Source organism: Onychostruthus taczanowskii, unplaced genomic scaffold (assembly GCF_017590055.1).
Source record: "Onychostruthus taczanowskii isolate IOZ18803 unplaced genomic scaffold, ASM1759005v1 scaffold12, whole genome shotgun sequence".
Lineage (NCBI taxonomy): Eukaryota > Metazoa > Chordata > Aves > Passeriformes > Passeridae > Onychostruthus > Onychostruthus taczanowskii.
The window spans coordinates 3,560,328-3,584,770 of record NW_024498351.1 but is presented as its reverse complement, the minus strand read 5'-3'; positions in this window follow the sequence as shown (position 1 = coordinate 3,584,770).

The window sequence follows — 24,443 nt, the reverse complement described above, 5'->3', positions numbered from 1 at the left end:
CGGCGCGCGCCCCCGCCCCGCCCCGCCCCGCCCATTCGCGGCGCGCCGGGGCCGCATGAATGGAGGGGAGGCGGCGCGCGGGCCGGGCGACGTCACCGCCTCCATTCACAAAAAAAAGGAAATCCGTCCGCGCCGCCCGCCGGCCGCGCGTTGTGAATGGGGGAGAGCGGCGGGCCTTTGTCACCGCCGGGCAGCGCCGTGTCACCCCCGCACGGACCCCTCCGGGTCGCGCACGCTGCACGTGCACATGCTGCGGGGCACGCGCCCGTCTACACAGACACACAGACACACACAGACACACAGACACACACAGACACACAGACACACACAGACACACACACAGACAGACAGACACACACAGACACACACACACACAGACAGACACAGACACACAAACACACACACACACAGACACACACACAGACAGACACACACAGACACACACACACACACACAGATACACACAGACGCACAGACACACACGCACACACTCAGGCACACGCACACAGGCCGGGCACACGCTGCGCACATTCCCACATTCCCCCTCCTTCGTCCCCTTGCTCTGTTCCCCTTGGGCTGCCTGCCGTGGCGGGGGGCACTGAGCAGGGCCCGCGGTCGGCTCCGCAGGGTCCCCCTGGTCCTTCTGACTACGGATCTTTCACGGGCACGTTCCCCCTGTCAGAAAACGGCCTCTCATTAGCTGCAGAGCCCTGAAAACACTACAGCACCTGCCTGTGATGTGACCCTGTGGACAGGGCTCTTCGATGTAATTCCTCACACAGAGGAACTCTGTTTTCGGCTAAAAGCCTAAGGAGTAAATGCACAGCCCTGAAGTGTCCCAGGAGGGTCTCCCCATAACCACCAGCCAAATACCAAGCAGCCATTTCACCCCAAAGTCCCCTTTTGGACTGCTTTCAAACAGAAGCAGCATCCAAACCACAATGCCAGCGACCATGCTCGGGGCATTTCCTGCAAACAGATGCCGGCCAGTCCCAGGTGAGTCTGCTTCAGAGACCTGGAGGTGTTCAGCTATCCCAGTGTGGACCTGGATGTGGTGTGTGTAAGGTTAGGGGCCCAGTGGTGATTCAAGCCCTTCTGCCCCATCACTGCATTTCACAGAGGGCAGCACTTGGAGAGGAGCTTGCCTTCCCCTGCCCTGTTCACCCGGAGGTAACACCTTGCTGTGTGTGCCTGCCTGCCTGGGAGGAAGGCAGCCGAGCACACACGTGCAGGAGCTGCAGCTGTGACACTCCTGCATCCTTCAGCCTCTGCTCTCTGACCGCGGCTGGGCTCTCCCTCGGCCTGAGTCAGCCCGATCTTTGCACCTGTGGCTCTTGTGTGCCGTGCCAAGCTTTCGCCAGCCAAGCCGAATCAGATGAGCTGTGGGGGAAGCACAGCTGCCATTTGTGCAATACACCCCGCTCCAGGAATGAATTAGAGCCTGTTGCCTCATACAACAGGGCTGCAAGGCTAATCATCTCCCATTCCAACCTGCATCAAACACAAGAACAGCAAAACCCTATTTCTGCTGAATTAAAGCAGACTCTGGCTGGCCAGTAACATACCAGATACATTATTTCTTCCTTTAGAGAAAGCTGTCAGAGACAAAAAACTCAAACTGAGAATTTGATTACAAATAAATGGAAAATTATGCTCTCATACCAGCAGTACTTGAACTCAAGTTGGATCATCAAAACGTCTTAAAAAGTTTTGGGCAAGGCCTGATACCAAAACATGTTGTTTTCTTTGTTCTCCTTGGGCAGATGTTGGCCACCACCCTAGGATGAGCTAGCCTGGTGTCTCCAATGCCCTCTGCACTATTCAATCCAGTTTTACAATAAAATTGGATAACCAAGGGCACAAAGTGTATGTCCTTGGAGGCAGGCTTATCATCCTAATTTTTCCCTCTCTCATCCAGTGTGTGATTGGGACAAACTGATCTGAGCGGGGAGAGGAGGGCAATATTGCCATGGGTGCAGGAAAGGGCATTTGGGCTGATGTCCCTGGATGTTTGCAACAGCAATGATGGAGGACATTATTTCAGGGTGGAATGTGAAAAGATGTGTGTGCATGTGCATCTGGTGGAGTTTTTCAAGTATTTCCATGTGCCTGAACCCTTTCCCCACTCTTCATCCTTTCCTGCTGCCTGTCTAGATGTGGCAAGCTCTTGGCTCTTTCTTTCTGGAAAATAAACTTCACCCAGCCAGGCTGCTGGGAATCCCACTGTGCACTCCCACTGGGCATTGCTGTGCTCCAGGCTGGTCACCTCTGGAGCTGCTGCTGTGCTGGGGCTGGTGGCTCACAGACGTGGAGAAATTGAACCCAAAGGCGAGAGTGCCCAAAATGAACCAAGTCAAGGCCAGGATACACCACTGGAGGAGAAGAGGGCTCTCCCTCACTGCAGTTAACTCAAGAGGAGACCTAATTAACATTTTTTATAGAGGTATTAAGATGAGAGTCACCAAAAATGCTTGCAAGGCAGAAGCCACAAGTCAAAAGAAGCAGCACAGCTACGTGGGATGGAGGGGCAGGGCATATGGAAAGGATTGGGAAAGGGGGTGGGGATTGGAGGAGACCACACGGCTCCATGCCTGACTTTGCAAACCCAGAGAAGTGTGGAAGCTAATATTCCTGTCAAACAGCATCCGTATGGTGCAAACTGAAATATATCCCGCTGGAAAACAAACAACCAAAAGAAAAGAGAGAGAGAGCAAGAGACATTCATTTCCTTTGCAGCAGAGTCAAGGAATCATCTTTTATAGGGCCCCGGCCAGAAAAGGCAATTGTTGAAAGAGTTGAAGGGAAATGAATTGTCAAAGGAGGCACATATTTGGATGATTAAATGTCAATATGTACCTTGAATTAAGAAAAAAGAATTTACACCTCATCTCACTGTGGCAGTGAAAACCAAATTAGAGTCAGACTGTAGATTTGCCAGCCAATTTGTTGGGCTACCTAAAGGGCTTTTCTGCCCAGAGAAATGCCAAAGCATAAGTTCCCCTGGGTGGGCAATAGTTGCTGTGGGCAGCTCTAGGTTGCTGAGCTCTGTGAGCCCTCTGGGCTCCCCCAGGCTTTCCTGGCTCTGCTCCCCTGGCTCCCGGCCCCAGTGTGCACTCAGGGAGTCCTGATGTGCTGTGTCACGCTGCAGGTCTCAGCTACCTGACAGATGTGCCTGCCTCTGTGCCACTGGGCAGGAACTCCTGCCAGGACTTTCTTATGCTGGAGTTTTCCCAAGAGCTCGACTCCCTGCATCCTCCTGGTCAGCCAGTGCAGCTGTGGATGGGCAAAGCACAGAGCTACATCCTCACTGCTCTTGGCACGCAACAGAAGTTGCAGCGTAAAGATGCTGCACCTTTCCCTGGCTGCTCCCAGCAGCTGGCCAAAGGGTTGAGTGGTTTGCCCTGGCATGTGCAGGAAGCCTTTGGCAGAAATGAACGGCAGAATCAAGGTCTTAGCAACTTGCAACTCTGCACTTACCAACAAAACCTGACCCTCCTGGAGTGCCACAGGGGCACGGTTCCCTTCTGTTCCTCTTGGGGCACTTATGGTTATCCTTTCATGCAATCTCCCTTCCTCACAGCTTTCCAGGCTGGGGAAGGCACCCTCCTGTCCACAAAGGGAAGTGCAGCAGTGAAAGAGTTAAAAGATTCATGTTAATAAATTCAGGCTGTCTTTTCCTCTAGGGCATATTTACATATTAATGGATGGGAATTGTAATGAACCTGTCTAGGGAGGCTAAAGGGGAAATTATGCAAGGTTGGCTCAGAAGGTGGAGGAGGGGAAAATGTTCATTTTCAGTGCTTTCCAACCCCCCAGCTGCAGAAGCATGTGACCAGCCTGGGCTCCAGGGCAGTGCCTTGCCTAGCACGGGACACCCCAGGAGTGAATGCAGAACCAGAGGGCAGGAGCTGTTTGGGCTCACCTGCATCCCTCCTGCACTGGCTTCTCAGAGCTGAGCTTCACACTGTCCCAGATGTTATTTTAAGCCCAGGGTCACAGCAGCATATTTCATCAAGCATGTCCCAAATCACCACCCCACCCTCCAAGGCAGCCGGAGAAAATGCAGCTCTTGGTGGGCAGTCACAAGAGCAGCTCAACCACAATCAGTTTTCAGACAATCTCTCAGAGGTTTCAACAGCACTGTGTCTGCTTGGAGCAAGAGGCAAGGGAGCCAAGGAAGGGGATTTGTTCCAGGCTGGGCTGAAGTGCTTCCCTGTCCCATCCCTGCTCCTTCACACCAGGCTGCTTGAACCTTGCCACAATCTTTGTTGCCTCAAGCCCCAGAGCTCTCTGTGTGCGAACCCAAAAGCCTTTGACAGCACATGAGAAATGCCAGGAGCTTTGCCAGGTCTGCTTTCTCTGCTCGCTGCTGAGGCCTCAGTGTGCAATCCCCACTACAGCCCTACAGATTTTATCTCAAGAAGAACAAATAATCTGTTACTTTTGCCCTGCAATATCAGATAGAGCTATAAATCACTAGATAGGAGACTAATTACTGGGCCTCTGATCTGATTTAGATTGGAAGATGGAAAAAGCAGCCTTTATTTCTGAAAGCAAAGGAGCACTTCTTCAGAACAGCAGTGGGTCCTCCATGTGCCTCAATAGCTACAAATGGTTTATGCCCATGCAAATGAGATCAGGGCAGGACCCACTCAAATTACAAAATGGCCTGCAGATTTTCTGCTGCAGATTTGGTTTCTTCCCCCACACTCTCTCAACTCCCTGCTTTTTGCCACTGCTTTTATCTCTGCTTGTAAAAGTCAGTGCAGCTCCAGTTACTGTGGGTGAAAAACATGAGGTCTGAGCCAGCATGGTCACTGAACAGGAGCAAGATTTTAAGAAGATCAATGACTTTTGCTAGGTGAGGGTTGTTCTGCGGCAGGCATAAATGCTGCCTGCAGAAACAGGGAGCTTTCCAAAATCCTGTGCTCTTTCTTTTTGACCTGCCTGGTTTTGGTGGGAAGTGTGGGGGGAGACCAACTGCAGGGTTTGGAAGTTTGCTGCTGGTGGGATTCCAGAGGACTGGGTGGTAGGTCAGGGCACGCAGAACTCACGCATCCATCACTCCTGCTCTGAAGGACTTAGGAGCCCAATGTTCCCACAGCTGTGGCAGACTTGCCCCTCAATATCACCCCTCAACAGCACCAGGAACAAGACCAGCCCTGATTCGGGTCCTGGCAGGGGCAGAGCCAGCCTGGCTGTCCCTGGGCACAGCATCCTCCAGCAGGTGCTTGGGGCTGGGGGTGGTTGGTTGGATGCAGGGTGATGGCTGAATGTTTCTGCAGCTTTGGTGCACCAGGGTAGCCCACACTGGGAAGCTTCTTCCAGACATAAGAACCTGCACGGGCTATGCTTAACATTCTGCATTTTTTATACAAATGTAGTGCTGTGCCCGCTGTCAGACCCCATCAGCATCTTCTGCCAATCCACTTCCATCTCCTACCTTCCACAAAAACCCTGAAGCTTTCCCCATTCCAGGTGTCAGGACACACGTGGTCTGTGGTCATGTTATTACAACAAAGGATTTTAAAGCAGATGTATGTGAGGTGGATAAAACAGGCACACGGGTCCCTTAATCCCAGAATTTTAAGTGCCATGGGGATTAGTTTCATATCTTTGGCTGCAGGATTTGGGGATGCAGCAGAGCCAGAGAAGTGAATCTGTGAAAGCACATTGATCCCCTCCTCTCAGTTTTCTGTAAAACAAATGCAGTGTAAGAGATCTGCTTTGAGAACTCGATTGTAGCCGGTAAGGGATGTGGCATTTCAACCTTTAACATAGCCTGTGACATTTTGCCTCTAACACACATTACATTCCCCATGGCTGTGAAGCCAGGAATCACTCCTGAAAACTCTCCAGCCCTGGTGCAGTATTTAATCATGGGCAGAGAGATCCTAGCAGCTGCCTTCTTTGGGGACATCACTGTTTGCAAGTTGAAAGAGAAATGCCTCGCTTGAATTTCCCAGTGTTTGGTTAAGCATCCGGCCTCAGTGATAGGATTGAAGCTGAGCTTTGAATGACGTTTTTTGCTAGGAAGAAAGGGCTGGGGAAGAGACATTTCTCCCTTGGGCTTAAGATCATAAATAAGGCAGCGTTATGTAAGTGTGACTATAACCTATTTATACACAGTGTCAGACTCATACACTGAGGCTATGAATGACAAATCTCCCACTAATTTTTATGAATGTAGCAGTGGTACCTGTATGAGTTTTGAAACAGCAGTGGAAATGCAGGTTGTTCTGTGCCAGCAGTAACTGGGACACCCCTCCAAGTTACACTGAGGGAGGCATGACTTTTGTCTGGCACTTCTTTTACAGACACAGAGGGTGCAATTGACTCCAGGCGGCTCCCTTGTACCCATTCCTTATCCCAAGACCCAAGTGGCAGGCACCAGGGGAATGGAAACCTGCCACTTTTCCTGGGACAAACCCAGTCTCTTGTCCCTGAAGCAGTGGGTCAGGTGGGAGCTGGGCTCCTCAGAGGCTCTTTCAACAGGACTGTGCCCTCTTGTGAGGCATGGAGATGCTGAGGGTCCACCCAGGTGGCAGGACATGGGAATGAAAAGTGTCATCTGGCAAGGTCCAACCCACATAAGGAGCACCAGCTCGCACGAGTGTTCACCAGGGCAGCACCTTGCTGCAGGCCCTGTGCATGCTCCGAGTTTACAGGGCATCAAAAGTAAAAGGATAAATTCCTGGAAGTAAAGCACACGGGTGCTGTGTTTACTAAACACAGGGAGATTGCTGAGCTGGAACTGTTCAGAGGCCAGAAGCGTAGCTGAACTCCTGCTGGCGCACACCTGTGCTGTTTCTGTGTATCTGTGCCTCACTCTGGTGTTGCTCAGTGTGAAGTTGCTGAGCAGAGGGGTTGGAACCAAGGTGGCCTCACGTGGGCCAAGGCAGCCTTAGCTCTGCGTGTCTAACTTGGCTGGCATGGCCTGATGCCTGCCTGGGACCAAGACAATGGCAACTGTATATAAAAAACATCAAAGGAAGATTTATGCCCAGAAATTACTCCTGAGGCACAGAGAGTCAATCATCGTAATTGTGACAAGACAAAACCCCAAATCAGCTTCAAGTTTAAAGACAGTCTTTTTCCTTCTCCATTGCCTCCCAGCCTGGGCTCTGCCTTGGGCGCTGTCTCAGCACAGCACACAATCACACATCCCTCTCACGGGCCTGTGCCAGCAGCCATGGACCCCAGAGACCTGAGCATCACAGCCATCCACAGGAGGCTGTGGCAGGAGGAGAAAGTCTGAAATCCCTCAGGGGCTTCTTTGTGCCTCCGGTTAATCTCCCTTCTCTGCTCCGCAGATGATCTCAGCTCCCGCTGCGACCTGATCACACGAATCCGGCAGGGACACGTGGCCCTGGCTCGTCATGTCCTGCTGTCCCCGGCCGGAGATGAGGCAGCCATGGGGTCAAGTGTGGATGGCCCAGGGGGTCAGAAGTGACCGCAGCTGCCGTGATTTTTCCCTAGACACCCCCAGCAGAACCCTGTGACTGATTCACCTCCTGTCTTGGTGCATCAGGCATTGACTCACACCCAAAAGCACGTCAGATGATTGTGTCCATGAAGGTCTTCACGGACTTGCACCGGGCGTTCCCGCTGAACTTTAAAGCTGGGCCTTCTTGAGAGGTGGGACAGATGGGAGACCTTTGCTGGCCACGCTCTGTGCCTCTGGAGGAACGTGAAATGAGGCTGGACAACTGCCCCAGCCTCCTTCAGTTCGCTTCTCACTGGTTTCCTGTGCCAGTGTGAGGTCTCTCTTGCGAAAACAAACCAAAAAAAAGACCTTATCTGAGAAAGGCCTGATCCTGCTGCCTTTGCCTTGGTACTTCCATCAGGGGCAGAGGGAAGCAGCAGAGACCTCGGGCTCTCAGGCTGCTGCCAAACACATGCTCTCAGGGCTGAAATCCACTTCTGCAGCAGCTGGCATGCAGACAGATAGGCACGTGCCACAGCCTTGCTGGCAAGAGTTTTGCCCTTGAAAATCTCTCCCAGAAGCTCACTTTTTCTGCAGTCTGCTTTGCCCAATGCATTCATTTAAGGGAAAAGGAAACCCCATGAGAATAGGAAACAGTCTGACAGACTACTTGCCAGCAAGAACCCACCACTGACCTGGTGACTCTCTGAGCAGCCCTTTCAAAGGGCTTAGGCCACCCCAGGAGTGTTGTCAAGCACCAGCAGCAGAAATACAGAAAAAGCCCAGTAAAGACAGTAAGCAGTACAACAGCAGGAACAGCAAAGCCAGTAAAACTGTATGCTCAATGGCAGATGTCCCATCCAGTCCAGTAACACGGGGAGCACTCAAAGATATTCATACTCCAGGCATAATAAAGAGATGTAAAAAGTCCAGCTGGATCAATGACCTGGCTGCAAGGGCAGCTGACCTGCTTCAGGCAATCTGCAAACAGCACGAACCTGGGCAAGTGAGCCAGTGCTTCCCAGGCAACTCTTCCCATCCTGTGCAATGTGCCTGGGGGACTTCCTGAGCCAGTGCTGGGATCTGTGCCCCTAATAACCCCTAATAGGTATTTCCTCCATGAATAGGCCTGGGTGCTTTTTGAACTCATGCAAATGTTCAGCATCCACAGCATCCTGCAGCGAGGAGTTCCACTGCTTCATTATGCCAGAGCCATTTCCTTGGGCTGGCTCTGAACCTGCCACCCCCTTGTTTCACTGCTTCTCTCCTTTTCTGTCCTGGAAGAGCTGGTCATCTCAAACCCATCTCCTCTCAGCTATGGGAGCAGAAGAAATGGCATCTTACCGCCCTATCTGGGGACATAACAGTATTGCACTGAACTGCCTAATAAAATCAAAGTGCAATTCCGCCCAACAGATTGAAAAATATTGCTCTTTTTGCAGGGCAACTCGCTTTGTCACACGAAGGATGCATTGACCTGCTTCAACTCAGCATTTGTAGACCACTCTTCTCCATCAAGACCTGCTACATAATTGTGTCAGGAGATCATCTTTGAGGCTGACAGCCTAGAGCACCATGTTCTTCTCAGGGGATGAAAATTATTTATGCTGGTGAGGGCTCCCCAGGTTGCTGGTTATTCAAGCTCTGTCATTCTGGTCTCTGAGCTCCAGCTCAGTGAGCTCATGGGGTGTAACACAGCCAGCAGAGAGGAAGCTGTGTTTTTGTAGAGTGTGGCATGGTATGGGAGCCCATGCACATCTGGTCTGTGCTGCCAGCACGTTTCACCAGTGGCTGGTAATAAAGGGAAACGTGGTCAAACAAGCCCCTCTGAAGGCAAAGATGAATGAACAGATAGGCTCCAGCAAGCTTTGCATGGGAGGCAAAATATCAGGGTGTGACAAGTCACAAACATACACAAATGGGTATGTCAGGTCTGGGGGTTGTTCTCACCTGTTTTCAGCATCACTGCTGAGAGCCTTCAATACACAGCTCCAGAGACAGGGCCATCTGTTTTGCCACGACAGCTGGCAGCTAGCAGAGGCCACTGTGAATAATCTGCCTCCTCTGGAGTCAAACTTGCTAAGAAAAGCAATTTCAGCCATGTCAGATGAAAGCCACCTGCTGCCCCAGCCAAAGGCATGGCAAGTGTAGGCACCATGGCACCAGGTTCTCCCAGCTTCCCACCACATCTCTCTTGTGCTGCAAGGCAGCAGGATTCTGGAACAGAGGAGGTTCCCAGAAACATCTCTTTTCACTCTTGCGTTTTAGCAGAGAGAAGATACAGTAGAGCTGTTTGTCCTGGGTGAACTTTCCCTGTTTCTTTGGGGTTTTAAAAATTTTATTTTCAAAAATGAAGGCTTTTCCTCTCTCCTTGTTTCTCTCTTCCAGAATCCCTGGTGTGAGCATTGCTCAGTGGTTGAGAGAGTGTGGTGAGTAATGGTACTGGGCATGAGGAAAGACTGACATAGGAAATGAAGTGTGGAGAAGGAAGGGGTGCAGACAGTGCGGCCCCACAGGCTCTCCAAAGGGCACAGCAATGGTGACAACGTGCATGAAAGAGGAAGCAAAAGAAAAAATGGGGAACTTCCAGCCCTTCAGTGGGCATCCTCTGCGGAAGATATGCAAGACAAAGTCCCCACAGTGAGTTATGCAGCAATGTGTGGTCAGCTGGGGGCTACTGCTGTCACAGCTGCCTGCTCCAGTGCTGTGCCACCTCTGGAAGACTTCTAGGGAGACATTGGCCTTGCTACACCACAATCCTGAAGCCCCCTTTAGCTGGTGTTGATCCCACACGCCTTGCTGCAAGGGGAGAGGGGTGGTCTGTAATCACAGGGACCCCTGGGGATGGCCCCCTCCTTCCCAAAATTTCTTAGGCTTCCTCATGCAGAGAAAGGAGCTGGCACCCCTTCTGGGAGACACAGCTCCAGCTGCTGCCTTTGCAGCCTCCTACAATCTTCTGAGTATCCTTGGGGCTTTCCTGAGTAGAGGAACACCCAGCGGTGGGCCTGGCCCAGGTCTGAATGCACTGCTTGGAGAAGTTAGTCTGAACTATAATTTCAAATGTTGCCACAAAAAGATTGCCAGATACTTTTAAAGAGAAGTAGCCTTGAGACTATCCCAATAGAAATAGGATTTTTGGTGAGGGAGGGATGGGCCCCTCTGTCAGCACCAGTGATGCCACCAGAAAGCTTTGCAGATGGGAGACTGAGACAATTTTCCCAGAAGTAAGGACCTCAGCAAAGTTACCACCATATTAAGGGAACCTTATTAATCAGGAATAGGGTCTGGGATCTCCTGCTGAAGTAAATCCAGAGGTGCAATTGCAACCCATGGCAGTCCATGGATCCCCCTTGCACCATGTCTTGGTTTCAGTCCCACCCAAACTCCCGGGCTGATGTGTCATGTAAGCCAGAAGAGGAAAGGAAAATTTCCAACGTGAGGGTTTTTCAGAGCTATCCCTTGTGTTTGTTTGGCCATGTAAAAACTCACTTTTATCTGCAAGGAAAATTTCTGTAAATGTGGTCACAGAACTACTTTGCAGAAAAATTTGGAGGGCCACAATGGCATCTCTCCTGCAGAACTCCTGGGCCAAGGGAAAACCTGCCTGGCTTCCCTTCCCTGCATTTGCTGAGCAAATTAGCAGGGATATGCTTTTCCTTCCTTACATGAGGGCTGGCCTCCCTCTTTCTGCGTGCTTGGAAAAATCTGTAGAGGTCTCAGGACACAGCTGAGCTTTCGAATTCTCATCACATCTGTTGTGATAATTTTCACCTTTTCCTCCCTGAGTTATACAGAGTTATACATGTCCCTATCAGCTTTGCTGCCCTGTCCTGTTGGTCAGGACATTTCTTATAACTCATTCATTTTTGCTGAACTTCCTTGATTGAGGCTGTTGGAAGAAAAACAGCTGTGCCAAAGCATTAGGGACTGTAAAGAGCTTGGAAACACCAGAACCGTGAGGGCAGAGCATCCTTCTCCCCTGCAAAGTGCAACTAGGGCACGCAGCAAGCACTGACATGCACGTGCCCACTGTGTCGGGCTATCATAGGGAAGGGCACTGGGATGAAGGAGTAGTTTTAATTGTACACACAACCTTTTGCCCCAGTCTTACCAGCTGAGTGCTGGTTTGGGGCACACACATGCTTAAGCATCGCCAGTTGCATGGGGAGAAAAGGAACACTTAGCCGGCACGGATTGGTTTTGCATTAGTCCATTTCCTTTTCCCTGACACAGGAGAAATTTGTCTGGCATTTGTGTTGTTTCCTACCCTCTTGGAGAGGAAGAAGTGGGTGGTGGCCACATCCCCTTCCCTGAAGGCGTCCCTGGTGCAGGGGGCCCTGGGCTGGAGAGGAGGGAGCGGAGGGGGCCCAGTTCCTCATGGCATCCGCTCACAGCATCTCAGACTCAGCTTTTAACCAGTCATCACACAGCCAAGGGTCAGCTCTGTCTGCCATGCACCCTCTTCATCCTCATCTGACCGTCACAGCGCCACAGATTGCTCCTCACTGTCCAGCAATGCCGGCTGCAGACCCGCTCCCCCACCGCAGCATCTCTTCCTTAGTATGAAATCCCCGGCAGGAAAAATGTCCTCTTTGTCCCTTTCTCCCCCAGAAGCCGTGCCATCCTGCATTGTTCATTGCTCAGTGGGAAGTTCTCTGGCGTGACTGCAGGCACCAGCAGGGAGGCTGTGTAGCTGCTGTGGCCACTGGCCATGAGAAACAAAGTCCCAGCAGGGAAGGCTGGCCAGGCTCATGAATGACCGCTGCTTGCTCGATGTAATGAGCAAATATTGCTAACAAGCAGCTGTAATCTGCTGGCTTCGTGTGCACTCCCCCCTGCTGTTCCACACACAGAGGTGATGTCAGGGTGTCAGGGAAGACATGTCCCTCCTTGACACCCTGGGTGCTCCCTCCCTGGGATCAGCAGAGATGCTCTCTGGAACTACACCAGCTCCTAGTCCTTTTCCACCCTCCCTTGGTGCTGCAGCCTCTGGGCCAGCATGGGATGGTGTGAGGATGCACCTATTTGTGCCCAGACACCCACCCACCCAGGCCAATCCAATGCCCCTCTCACTCGAGCGTGGGGTAGGGATGAAGGGGGCAAACCCTTCAATTCAAACAGATGTTCAGCCTTGCTGGCATATTTAGGCCATGGATGCTCCCTCTGAGGGACAGTGCTCTTTGGCATTAAGGGCTGACTACAGCATTATCATTTTGTTGATGGAAGAAATGTTAGGATTAGGGGCAGAGGAAAGAAAGGGATGGAAATGTGCTCCATTTCCTAGAGACGGCCGCTTTTTTCTCCTCCCAAATTGCCCAGCCAACCACAAGATGAGTCACTGGTCTCCCGCATTTCCACCTGACCCACTTTTGGCTTGTCAGGGCTGACTGCAGAGCTTTTGTTTCTGGGATGCACATATGCACAGCCATGCAACTGTGATGCTTTGGGCTTCTCCTGTGTGAAATAACCTGGAAGAAGGGAAGCTTTTCAGCCCTGGGCTTCCCTTGAAGGCACAAAATTATGTCCACCCCAGGCCACCATCATCCAGCTCTGCTAGGAAGGTCCTGGGGGCCTTGTCTGAGCTCTGCAGGGAGCTTTGATCCCGGCAGCTCCAACCTGAGCCTGGGGGTCCAGCGCTGTGAAGCCGTTATCCCATAGTTAGGTTTCCCTCTGGGAAATGCTGAAAGGAATAAACAGCAGATGGGACAGCTTGTTCTGCTTGCCTGCTAATGGCTTTCAGTAGGCTGTTCCCGATATTCATGCTCCTGTCTGTGAAAAGGTACTATGATGAGTCAGGACACTCACACAGCCCAAAATAAAAGCACCTCAGAGGTGCCCAGGTAACTGTGCCCACCAGGTTTGCCTCCTCAGTGCTGTGCCTGGCATGGATCTCTTCTTTTCCAAAACCAGGAGCAGCACTGTGTTGAACCACAGTTTAACAGGAGAGATGAGAAACACAGATTAGTGGCAGAAAGCAGAAATGGCATTCCAGGCACAGGAACAGCCCTGGGCAGCAGTATAAATAGTTAGATGCTTGCTCCATTTTGTGCATGGTGGTGTCATCTTTTTCCACCACCTAAGGGAAATTCCCAGGGGTGAAATGTCCATCCCAATTGTATTTTCCATGTCCAACTCATTGTACTTCCTCAGCCTTCACATCTTGAAGGATGTTGCAGGGGACCTGCCTTGCAACCAGGTCATGTCTCGCTTTCACCTCCCTTTGCTGGCCAAAGGGATGGCTTGTTCCTCTGTCCTGAACTACATTTGTGTGCCTGTCTCTCTCTGGCTCCTAGTGCAGAACCTCTGTGGCTGCTTGAAAGGGCCCCTGCCCAGCCCCTGGTACCTGCAGCCAGTCCCTGGCTTACTTGCCTCTCACCATGCTGTGTCGCAGTGTTTTAGGATCCCAGACTAAGTGTCAACACCTCTCAACACTGGCTATGAGGGTCACATGGCTCAGGTGCAGGGCAGCAAAAAAGTCCAAGCCTGCCCACAGAGCATGGTGGGATCTCAGGAGAAAACCCCTAAGAGAGGCAGCAAAGGGGAAGGGTGTGCTTATATGGCTGCTAAAGGTACAAGGAATAGTTCTTCTACCTTAGGGCCACAAAAGCCCCATTTGACTCAGGACCTATCCCTCACATGGCAACATCCAGGTTATCCCAGATCCAATTCTAGCTCCACTCGTTCTGAATTAAGGACATTCAGTGTTAGACTGAAAAACCTTCCTCAGCTAGCTGCCGACAGCTGAAGGAGGTCCATGTGCCTGCACTGTCGGCTGTGTGCCCCAAAGATGTTCACAGCCCCACTACAGCAGGGCAGCCATAACGTGGCACCTTCTTTTGGCTGTCCCCCACCCCTGGCAAGCCATGAGAGCAATGGAGCCAGCAAAAAAATCATGCTGTTCCTGCCCACAGGCTGTAAAACGTGGGAGAAGGAGCCCACACATCCCAGTGAGCGGCTTCCCAGGCATCTGACCGCAGCGAGGGCTGAGGGCCGGGTGCTGATGAAACGGCCTGTTTATGTTTTCAGCGCACATGGCACTAATGACTGGTGTCTGTGCTCTAATCCATGCTCTGCGGGCAAGCCAGGAGGTGAGGCTGGGCACACCTGCCCGGCATGTGGGACCCAGCCCCGGCAGGGTCCGGCAGGGTGGTGAGGTGCCCGTGCTCTGCATGTGCAAGGCACCCGGCCTCTGCCTGGGCCCCCTGGTCCACCATCCCGTGCAGCAAAGCCATGCTGCCCAGCATGAAACCATCCAGAGCCACCCTGAAAGGCTTGCCAGTCCCTGTCTCCCAGATTCTGGAAGGAATCGGGGTGCCAGGGGTTTGTCTGTGCTGGAAACGTGCTGATCAAGGGAGGGTTGTGGCTAAACCCGTGCAGGAGCTGGCTGAGCCCTGGCTCCCATCCGAAGAGGTGGCTCCCTTGGCCAAGGTACACTCCTCCACAAATGCTTACAATATTTGGCACTGGCTAAGTCCCTGACTCTCTGCGCCAAGATTTTGGGTGGTGTGACAGCTATTCGTTACACCCTGGAAAAGTGGGAGACTGCATTTGTTTGGAAATCAGGGGTTGTTTATTCAACTCTTCCCATGATCATCTCTGACAAATAAGAAGCTGTTTCATGAGGCTTTTTCTCTTTTTTTTTTTTTTTTTTTTTTTTTTTTTTTTTTTTTTTTTTTTTTTCCTAATGGGAACTACAACTTCTGATGTGACATTTCTCAAATGTCAGATTTCTCAACCTAGTACCTACCATAAACTGCAGCTACTTGCAACCTCATAAACCAAAAAGAACCAGATCCTTTTCATGCCTTTCCCTCTGCCTCCAAGATCAGCTTGTGTTAGACACAAACTATCACATCCATTCTATTAAATTTCTTTCCACTCCAGAGCAGGGCACACAGACTGCTGGCCATGTTTCCTTCCCAGCCACAGCCTAACACTGTGCCCCATTGCTGATGTCCACATCTGGGGAACTCTTTCCCAGGTGACTTGCAAGGATAAAACTCACTCCTTGTTTCAGGATCTGAAAGTACATAGCAAAGTGTTTGCAGGAGTTGCAGATGTACCTAGGGTCAACATACAAGCCACTGCACTCAGCCAAGTCTGGGAGCATTAATGAATGCCTGGATTTTCACTGGCACAGCAGAGCAAAATTTAGGCTTTGATTAAAAAAGAAAGAAATAAAGGAAATCCCACATAAATATTTTAGGTTTCAAAGGAAGATGATGGTTTTTCAGTGGTGAGAAATATAAAATTGTGCTGAAAGTCAATTAAGCGAGCAAGTCGTATGCTTTTCTCCAGGCTTCAATTTGGGAATCACATAAATTCGCGAAATCTCCCTTTGGGAATGACTTTTAGCTTCACTGTTAAATAACATCACTGGAATTGCAATGAGAAGAAATCAGAGGAATTCACTGATGTACGTTCCTGACAGAAGAGAATGGGGTTCATCTGAAAATGTGGTCCTAATTCTCCTCTTGGTACTATTTCCCAGCTTCCTGCACTTTCCTGCTTCTCCCTTTGTGCTAAAACCCTCAGCTCAGTTCATCTCCCTTGACTGCAGCAGGAGTGGGGTGTCTCCAACAGAGACATGTCAAAGGGACATCCATGAGGGGGACCGAGCAAAATTTGGGCTGAAGTCAACTCCCAGGGCACAGTCCATGGGGCATAGTTGTTGAATAGCCAGCACTTCCTTAGCACAGCCCCCAGACTCTGAAGTGCACCCTGCCTGCCGGTGTCTCAGCTCACTCCACTCACCCCATCCTCGGGATGATGCCTGCACACCCAGCTATTACTCATTTTTGGCAAGTAATTTAGCAGCCCCCGGTTGCTCGTAGTGCAGCGAACATCCTGTGAGTGCCAGAGGCGAGGGGGAGACCACAGGATGTGAAGAGCAGAGCTTATCAGAAATGCCCCCACAGGAAACGCAGTGATGAATATAGAAACCTGATCAAACCGCAGCCGGAAATGGGCCGCTGAAGGCTCGGGGAGATGCTGAGCTCTCCTGTGACCTGCCAAATAGCTGTCTGCTTCCTTCCAACTAAATTAAAGGAGGGGGAACGTTATCTGAGGAAGAAAGTTGAACGCACATGGGAAGAAGGTGTCCAGCCCAGCAGCAATGTGTGTGTGTGCTTTTGCAGGAGCCTGCTGAATTTAACCTTCCCTCGTACACAAACCAACCGCGCTTCTTTGCTAGCTGCTGGGTCAGTCCCCAGATAGGAGGCTGTGAGTGCACCTCCAGGGCTGGCCCCAGCCCCAGGGTGCTGCACCCCACTCCCACCCATCTCCCACAGCCCATGCAGCCGCCTGAGCTCCTCCACGTGCCTGGGGCAGGACCCACTCGTGTTTGGCAGGGATGTTTGGAGGCGGTTCTGCCCCACAGTGGGTGTCAGCTGGTGACCTTCCAAGGCCAGTGCCTCGACAGACTCCAACAGGTGCATTGCTGGAACACAAAGAGTGGGACTGCCTGCAGGAATAATAGCCTTAGCTGGCACGCTGGAGGGCCTAAGTACCATACTCCTGCTCACTGAGTCTCTGCCTGACTCCACAAGTGGGATCTGCATCACAGCACCATCAGTCCCAACAGTTGCCACTGAATCAACCCATCTCATTTGCCCTGAGAGCCCTGAACTAGAAAGCAAGGGGGAAAGAGACATCCTGGCAGTCTGGGCTCACAGGAGTCCATAATATGTTGTTAACATGTCCCCCCTCCCTGGGGATAGTCTGTTGGTGTTGAAATTCACTTGTGTTAGCTATTTTAAATGCAGGCCTCTTTCTCCAAAAAGCCCTGAAGCTGGAAAGCTTCTTGAGTTACCTCATGCACTGCTCCTCTCTGGCTCATGCCGGTTCCTAATACTTTCTGCCTCTCCAGTAAAATAAACAGGTTTTGCCTGCAGATCCCAACTTATCCAGTGCACGCCACACAAACAGGTTGGCATTCGTCTTGCTGGCAGTGCTGTCTCTGCTTCAGCCACGGAGAGCCGTGTTGTGAGCCCCCACACATATTCACCTGGGCCTAGTAATGAATGAGCTCGTAAGGGCAATGGTTAAATGGCACTCAGTACCATACACAGGCACATAATGGCACAATTAAATCTCCTGAAGAGATGTCAAATTACTTCCTTAAGCTAGCTGCTAAGCTCAGGCAGTTCAGAGAGTGTTTAATACCAGATGCTAATGGGCTATGCTCAAATATAAGCCTGGGCTAATTAAATCGTGCCATATCAATCAAGAACGAACGCAGTCTAGTTGGCATTTCCAGTTTATTGTTAATATGTGACCCCCAATAGGCCCAGAATTAATCAGTACAACCAATTATTCTGCCCCTGCCAGTGACACCAGTGCTCACCAGGCTTCCTCGTGGCAGGCACAGACCAAACACAGGCTGGCTGCCTGCTCAGCGGGTGCTGCCTCTCTGCCCGAGAAAAGCAGAGTGAGACCCTGCAGGGCTCACCCTCATCTCAGCCCCCGAGAAAAGCAGAGTGAGACCCTGCAGGGCTCAGCCTCATCTCATCCCCTGAGAAAAGCAGAGTGAGACCCTGCAGGGCTCAGCCTCATCTCATCCCCTGAGAAAAGCAGAGTGAGACCCTGCAGGGCCCACCCTCATCTCAGCCCCTGACAGGTGGGGACGACCTAGAGCATGCTTTGGAGATGGGCACTTTTGCAGTGGGAGGGCTGGAGGGAGCCTGCCTCACCTGGAGGAGCAGCAGGGGAGACCCAGCGAACGTGGCAGAGATGGGTGAAGGCTGTGCTCTGCCAGAGGATTTGAAGCCACGTGTCAGCAGGCCTTTCCACACGTTTGTTTCCCCATCTGTAATAAAATAAGTAAAATAGCATTTAGTTGCCTCACAGGGTGTGTGAGCTGCACTTAATTGATGTGTGCAACCGATTTAAAGGTTCTGGGAACAGGGAGCATTGAGAGGAGCTAAATGGAGCTCCTGCTCCTGCTGTGTCCTTGCGTACTGCACCCTTCAAAGGGTGAAGTGTGCCATGTGCCACTTCCCTCTAGCAGTAACCCCCCTTTGAAGACAGGCAGAGACAACCTGCCCTGTCTTGTCTTGAAACAAGAGATCCCTTTGTAACCTTGACACATTCATCATCAACATGCAAGGGTCTGTCCTGGCCCAGGGGGACAGGTGAGCTTTTTGAATGCACAAAACCACTGCAAGCTAAGTTGTATTTCAAAAGAAAGCACCTCAAGACACCAGAGAAGGAGGTTGGAGATAAACCAAGAGAAAGCTGGAGGGAACCTGGGCTTACAGAGTGCTGTTCCTCTCTGCTCTGCACTGGTGTCATGAAACAGTACAAATGTATCTCCATTTCTGGGACATGGCTTTTAGTTTCCTTTGCACTGATGGACTGGTAACGTTATTCAAGAGTCATTCGAAATACAAAATAAGCACTCTTCTTCAGGTGTCATGGTACTCAGCCTGTTTGCTATCACTGTCTTGAGCTGCACTCTGAAGTGTGTTAGGACACCCTCTTTTTCCATGTGCTCCATCTCCCTGCCTCTCTGGATGATGTCAAAGTTTAATTTTCTTTTGATTTTGGCTCATCCTGGCCTCCAGCAGCAGCACCAAGAGCTCCCAGCACAGGTTGTCTAAGCCACCAGAGCTGCTGTCTGCAGGCATACCTTCACAAGGCATTCCCTGAACATGCCAGCACCAGGTCTTTCTGCAGCACAGCACAGGTGTGCCTGTGTGGCCAGGTAAGATGGGCACAGAAAGGTGTGCACAGGGACAAAACAGAGCTTTCAGGGTCCTTGCTGCCACGGCTGTTCCTGCCCAAAGGAAAACACTCGCAGTGATAGACACCACGGCTGTGAGAGTCACTGGAATAGTCTCATTGAGATGATGGGAGAGCTGCTCTGAGGGCTGGATGAAGTAATGACTGTAAGAGAATCCTGTAACGAGATAATGGGCCAAATGAACCAGGACTGCATCTGCCAGCTCCTTATGCAGCATGGAGCCACACAGTGACACATGGCTTCTCACAGAGCAGCTGTGAACCTCAGGAGAAACACAGAAGAAGAGAAAAGAAAGAGAAGGCAATGAAGAAAAATAAAATCAGCTGGTTCAACTTGGGCCATCCACAGGCAGTCAGTCCCTGCCACAGCCCTGACACAAAGATGAACAAGTGAAGGGACAGGGCTCCTGCCAATGCTCTCCTGCACCCAGCCAGTCATCAAACTCAGGCAGGATAGTCTTTTTATACATATGCAGGTAATTAACTCAGACCTCTGAAAAAAGTCACTGGAGAATTACTGCTCACTTAATTAAAGAAAATAAAATGCTTAGCCATGTCTAGAGATGTGCAGGCACTGGTAAAGGCCCTGCAAAATAGAGAGCCCTCTCAGTCCTGTGAACTGTTGGTATAGGAGTCGATTCATCTCCAATTTGATGCTTCTTTCCCTTCAAACCCTGTGGTGTGCTATCCCTCTGTACCCTAGGATGGAAAACCCAGCATGGGAAGAGATCTCAAGGCAGTACCCAGAAATCAGTGATGGCTGATACCTCGAGGCTGCTGCTGTCTTCCCGGGCAGCAAAGCACAAGCAGTTCAGCCTGTGTCTCAGGAAACCACCAAAGCTCCATCAGTGGACATGGGGGACACTGAAGGCCACCTCACAGGTCATCTCACAGGCAAGAGAAAGAGACCCAGCAACAGCCAGCCAGTGACTCATCCTCCTAAGACTGCTCAGATGAATCATCTGATGCAGATATCTGCTCCTCTGCATCAGCCACAACAGGGCTTCAGCTGTCCTGCTTTGAGACATTGGCTCTTTGGTATTACCCGTCTTATGTGAGACCTTTAGCAAGATCAAGTCCAGATTTACTAAGTGTCTGAGAAGCTGCTGAAACCTGACCTTTCCCACAGGCCTTCACACCAGCTTAAGGGTGTTGAGCCCTGGGCTGGGGCAGAGGGTTTCTGATGTTAAGACAGCTTAGCTGAACGTTTGTCTTTAGCATATCCTAGTTAAGCACCACCACTCCTCAGTGGAAGAGGGCTGCAGAGTGAATGGGATGTGGGCTGGAGGTGTTACTCAGGTTACAAGCCACACTGACCTGCCAGGGAAGATGGACCAGGAAGAGGTGGCTAATTTAGCATCCTTCAGACCAGAAGAAAATTAATTCACTTAACCAACACTTTGCTTTCCACACAAGCCTTCTTTGAAAGTTTATTATTAATGCAGTTAAGCTGGCTTCTCTGGCTAGATCTGGGGTATCTCTACTGCTGCTCTATGTCAATTTGGGTTAGATAACAATATAAATAGCCAGAGTTAGCTGAAATTAGAAGGCTTGGCTTGTTTGAGGACAGCAGTATGACTTGCTGGGTGTTTTCAGGTAAGTCATACCTGAGTCTTTACCCTACTTTCCCCAGCTGTTCAGTAAGGGCTCTTGTTCCAACTTCAGAACTGCATGGAGGCTGAGGGCTGTTCTCACATGAGGATTGTCTTTTGCCCTGTCCTTAGAAAGAAAAAATTTCCAAACACTGGTTTTAAACTTCAGTGGGAGTTATCCAGAAGCTCTCCTTGAGGTGCAAAGTGGGCACATCAGCCTGGCCAGAATTTCCTACAAGAATAGGAAATTCCTAAACTGAACATCTCTTGTTCTCCCTGCTATAGCTCATCCCATCTGTGACCATGTTTAGTCAGCACAGCACTCACAAACCTATTGGAAAAACAACTGAGTCATAAAAAAGAGAACCTAAAATCCCTAAAACTCAAGGCCACAAAATGCAGTTACTCTTGCACAACTCTCTCAGGCTCTGGTAAAGGGCCTTGTGCCCATCAGATTTAACAGGCAGCTAAAATCAGCCATGCCTGTTTAGGCATTTAGAATGGGAAAAAAACCACCACTGTTCCCACAGCTAATGCCACAGTTAAATAAACAAATAAATGTTTAAATTGTTATTGTGCTGGTCACCATACAATGGAACAAGTTGTTCAGAGAAGTAGTGGAGTCTCCCTCACTGGGGATATTCAAGAACTGTCTGGACACAATCCTGTGCCATGTGCTCTAGGATGACAGTGCTTGCGCAGGGAGGTGGGAGCAGATGACCACTGTGGTCCCTTCCAACCTGACCCATTCTGTGCTTCTGTGAAAATGCAGAGCAGCTGATACACACATAATGCAACCAGTTAGAAAACCTCACGGAAGTTTCCTGCCATTTCAGGGCATTAATCGTGGGAGATACTACAGACACATTCAGCAGCATGGATCCACTCTTCCCTCTGCAACTAAAGGAAATAAAAAAGTGCAGTGATCCTTGAAGGTGTCCGCACAAAGCCCCAAAAAGCTCATGTGGTCAATGAATCATCTTCAGTGATATGGTAAAGGCTTCTGAACTGTGCAAATGGATTAGGATTTACAACAATTGTTTTTTAAAACCATGCAACAGTGTATAAGATAATGAAAGGGCAGAGGAACTGTGTGAGAACAAGCCAGGGACATGGAGGACATCAGTGTATTTAATAAAGGCTACCTGTGAATGCCAGGCTAATCCATTTAACTGCATTTAAAAACTACCTTTTCCAAAGAGAATGGATATTTAGGCTTTTTGAGAAACCTCCTTCTTAGGCAGGTCTTTCCTTTTGTCTGATCCTACTCCTGATGAGAACAGGACAGGGTATTGCAGCAGCTCAGCTGTGCAGTTGGCACACAGTGCATTGCAGACAGTGTCCAGGGGTTGCTTGTAGCTGATGGCACCAATAATGTGTGAGGTTTAGTCTGCAAAAAGAGGATTAATCCATAATCATAATCATTATCCTTATCAATGATTTCAAATCACCTACCACATACCTTTTCAATCTGCCATCATCAAGCCATGGATGTGACAACTCTGACTCATGTTATAGCTACGGTTATGGAGTCTGCAAGTGCAGTGACCTACGAGGAGTCTCTGTGTGCTCCCAGACACATGGCCCAGGAGCAGGGCTTCCTTCAGAAGGGATTGTTCCTAATAAAATGTTCCATCAGAATTCAATTTCCTTCATGGCTCAAAGACTGCCTCTTCTAGTACCTATAAATATTCTGGCGATCCTGTCCTTGACAAGCTCATTCCACAAACTGATTGCAGTTGCAATAGCTGACTTAGGCAGTAAGACCACAAAAGGAAAAATTTTAGACCCTGAGCTGTGCACAGTCTTAGCACTTGACTGAATCACACCCACAATGGTGTCCAGCTCCAAAGCTGGCAAAACAGATCAATTGTCTTAAATTGACTTTCTCTGCCATATAAAAATTTATCTTGGATGCAGCAGAGTTTCTTGTGGCTAATCTCTTAAAGGAGAGTAGGCAGAGGAGTGCCACAGGGAGGAGCAGGCCTGGGCCTGTGCTCCTTGGCTCACATGGTGACGAGATGGATGGTGCAGGGGTCGGGAGAAGCAAATGACACCAGCTGACAGGTCCCAAAGAAGGGACGTCTTTGCACAGTGCATAGTTAGAGCATGGACACACTGAACCACAGGATGTGGTGCATGCTAAAAGCTCACACAAGTTCAAAGAGCAATTAGACAAATTCATGACAGAAAAATCCATTAAGGGCTATTAATTGCAAAGACAGAGCCCCTGCTTCAGGAACTCCCTCAGCTGCACTCACCTGGAGGACAGGACAGTACCCTGGGATAGCACAAAAACATGTTAGCCACACGCTTTTACTTCTTGCCAGGCATTTGTTTTCCAGCCCTTAGTAGAGAGGGGATGGATGGGCTGAGCAGTGCTGCTCCCTTGCCAATTGTGTGGCCGTGAGGTATTGGCCTGGGAATACCACATACCTACACAGGACTTCCTGCCTGTAAAGCAAAAAGGTAGCAGTACATAAAACTACAAACAAAATTGCACAGAAAAAAAAATTCTTGTTTTCTTGGAGCGTATCTGTCAGCGCCATGGAAGTCCCCAGGAGCAAGATCTACTGCTAATGGGAGGAGGCAGAAAGCCATGCCATTTTGGCTGAACTGCCCCTCTGATTTGAAGGTACCACCCCTACCTCATGTTGATTTTTTCTTCCCGGAGGCTAAAACGCACATGAATCATTAACAAGCTTGTGGAGTCCATGCGTGCTATCACAGCTTGCGTAATTAATCCTGAGCCAATGTGATTTGGTGAATTAATAAAGCTGCTGTTGCTGGGGTGGAAATTCCTGTTACCTGCAGCAGGGCTGGATTTGCTGTTCATCTGCATCTGCACATTTGCAGATGCCTGTGATCACAGCAGCAGGAGCTATGTACAGGGTACACTGACGGGGGGAACTATGCATGGAGCAGAAGAGAATGGGAAGAAATGCCTCATGATCCATGGTTTTAGTGTCTCTGCTTTCCAAGAAAGAGGGTTCATCATCACTCCTGCGCAGGAGATCAGGTTTGTCACGAGGAGCTTGGGTGTCCGTGCACCACTTCTAGAGCCTTGGAAGAAATCTCCAACACTTTGGTCTTCTGCTCTTTCTAGCTATTCCAGCGTGGTTTTTTACTTAGCATATTGTCTTAATCACCTTTATCTCAGAGATCCTTCTTGAGAGGGGCAGAGAAAACTAGCCTGGATAAAAGGGAGTAACTCTGTAATCCTAGGCAGGAGAGAAGTCCATGGCCTCTCATCTCCCTCCCTTGTCCATCCAGCAAGTAGATGAGAGGCTCAGGTTTTATATGAGCTCCAGAGCTTGGTTTGATTTCAGAACCTTCAGCTGTGGAAGCAAGTTGCACATGCTCCAGACCCTCAGTCTTATGCAAACCCCTCTTCAACACCTGGCCTGTGATCCCTCTAATGCCATTGTCCAGGTGAGCTGTCTGCATTTGGCCTGAATTTAAGACACTCCTGTTGTTGAATCCAAAATTCTGTCCACAGCTAAGGACCCTGCTGACTATCTCCTCCTGGAGGGTAATTTTGTTAATTCCTGCTTGGTAGCTTCTAAGGTACAAGTCCTGGTCCTGCCAGTGATCTAGCCAGGTATGAAAGCTCTCAGTAAAATGCTGTGGATCTGGGTTGGAAACATTGAATTTGATGATGCCCCTCTCTTCCCATATGCCTA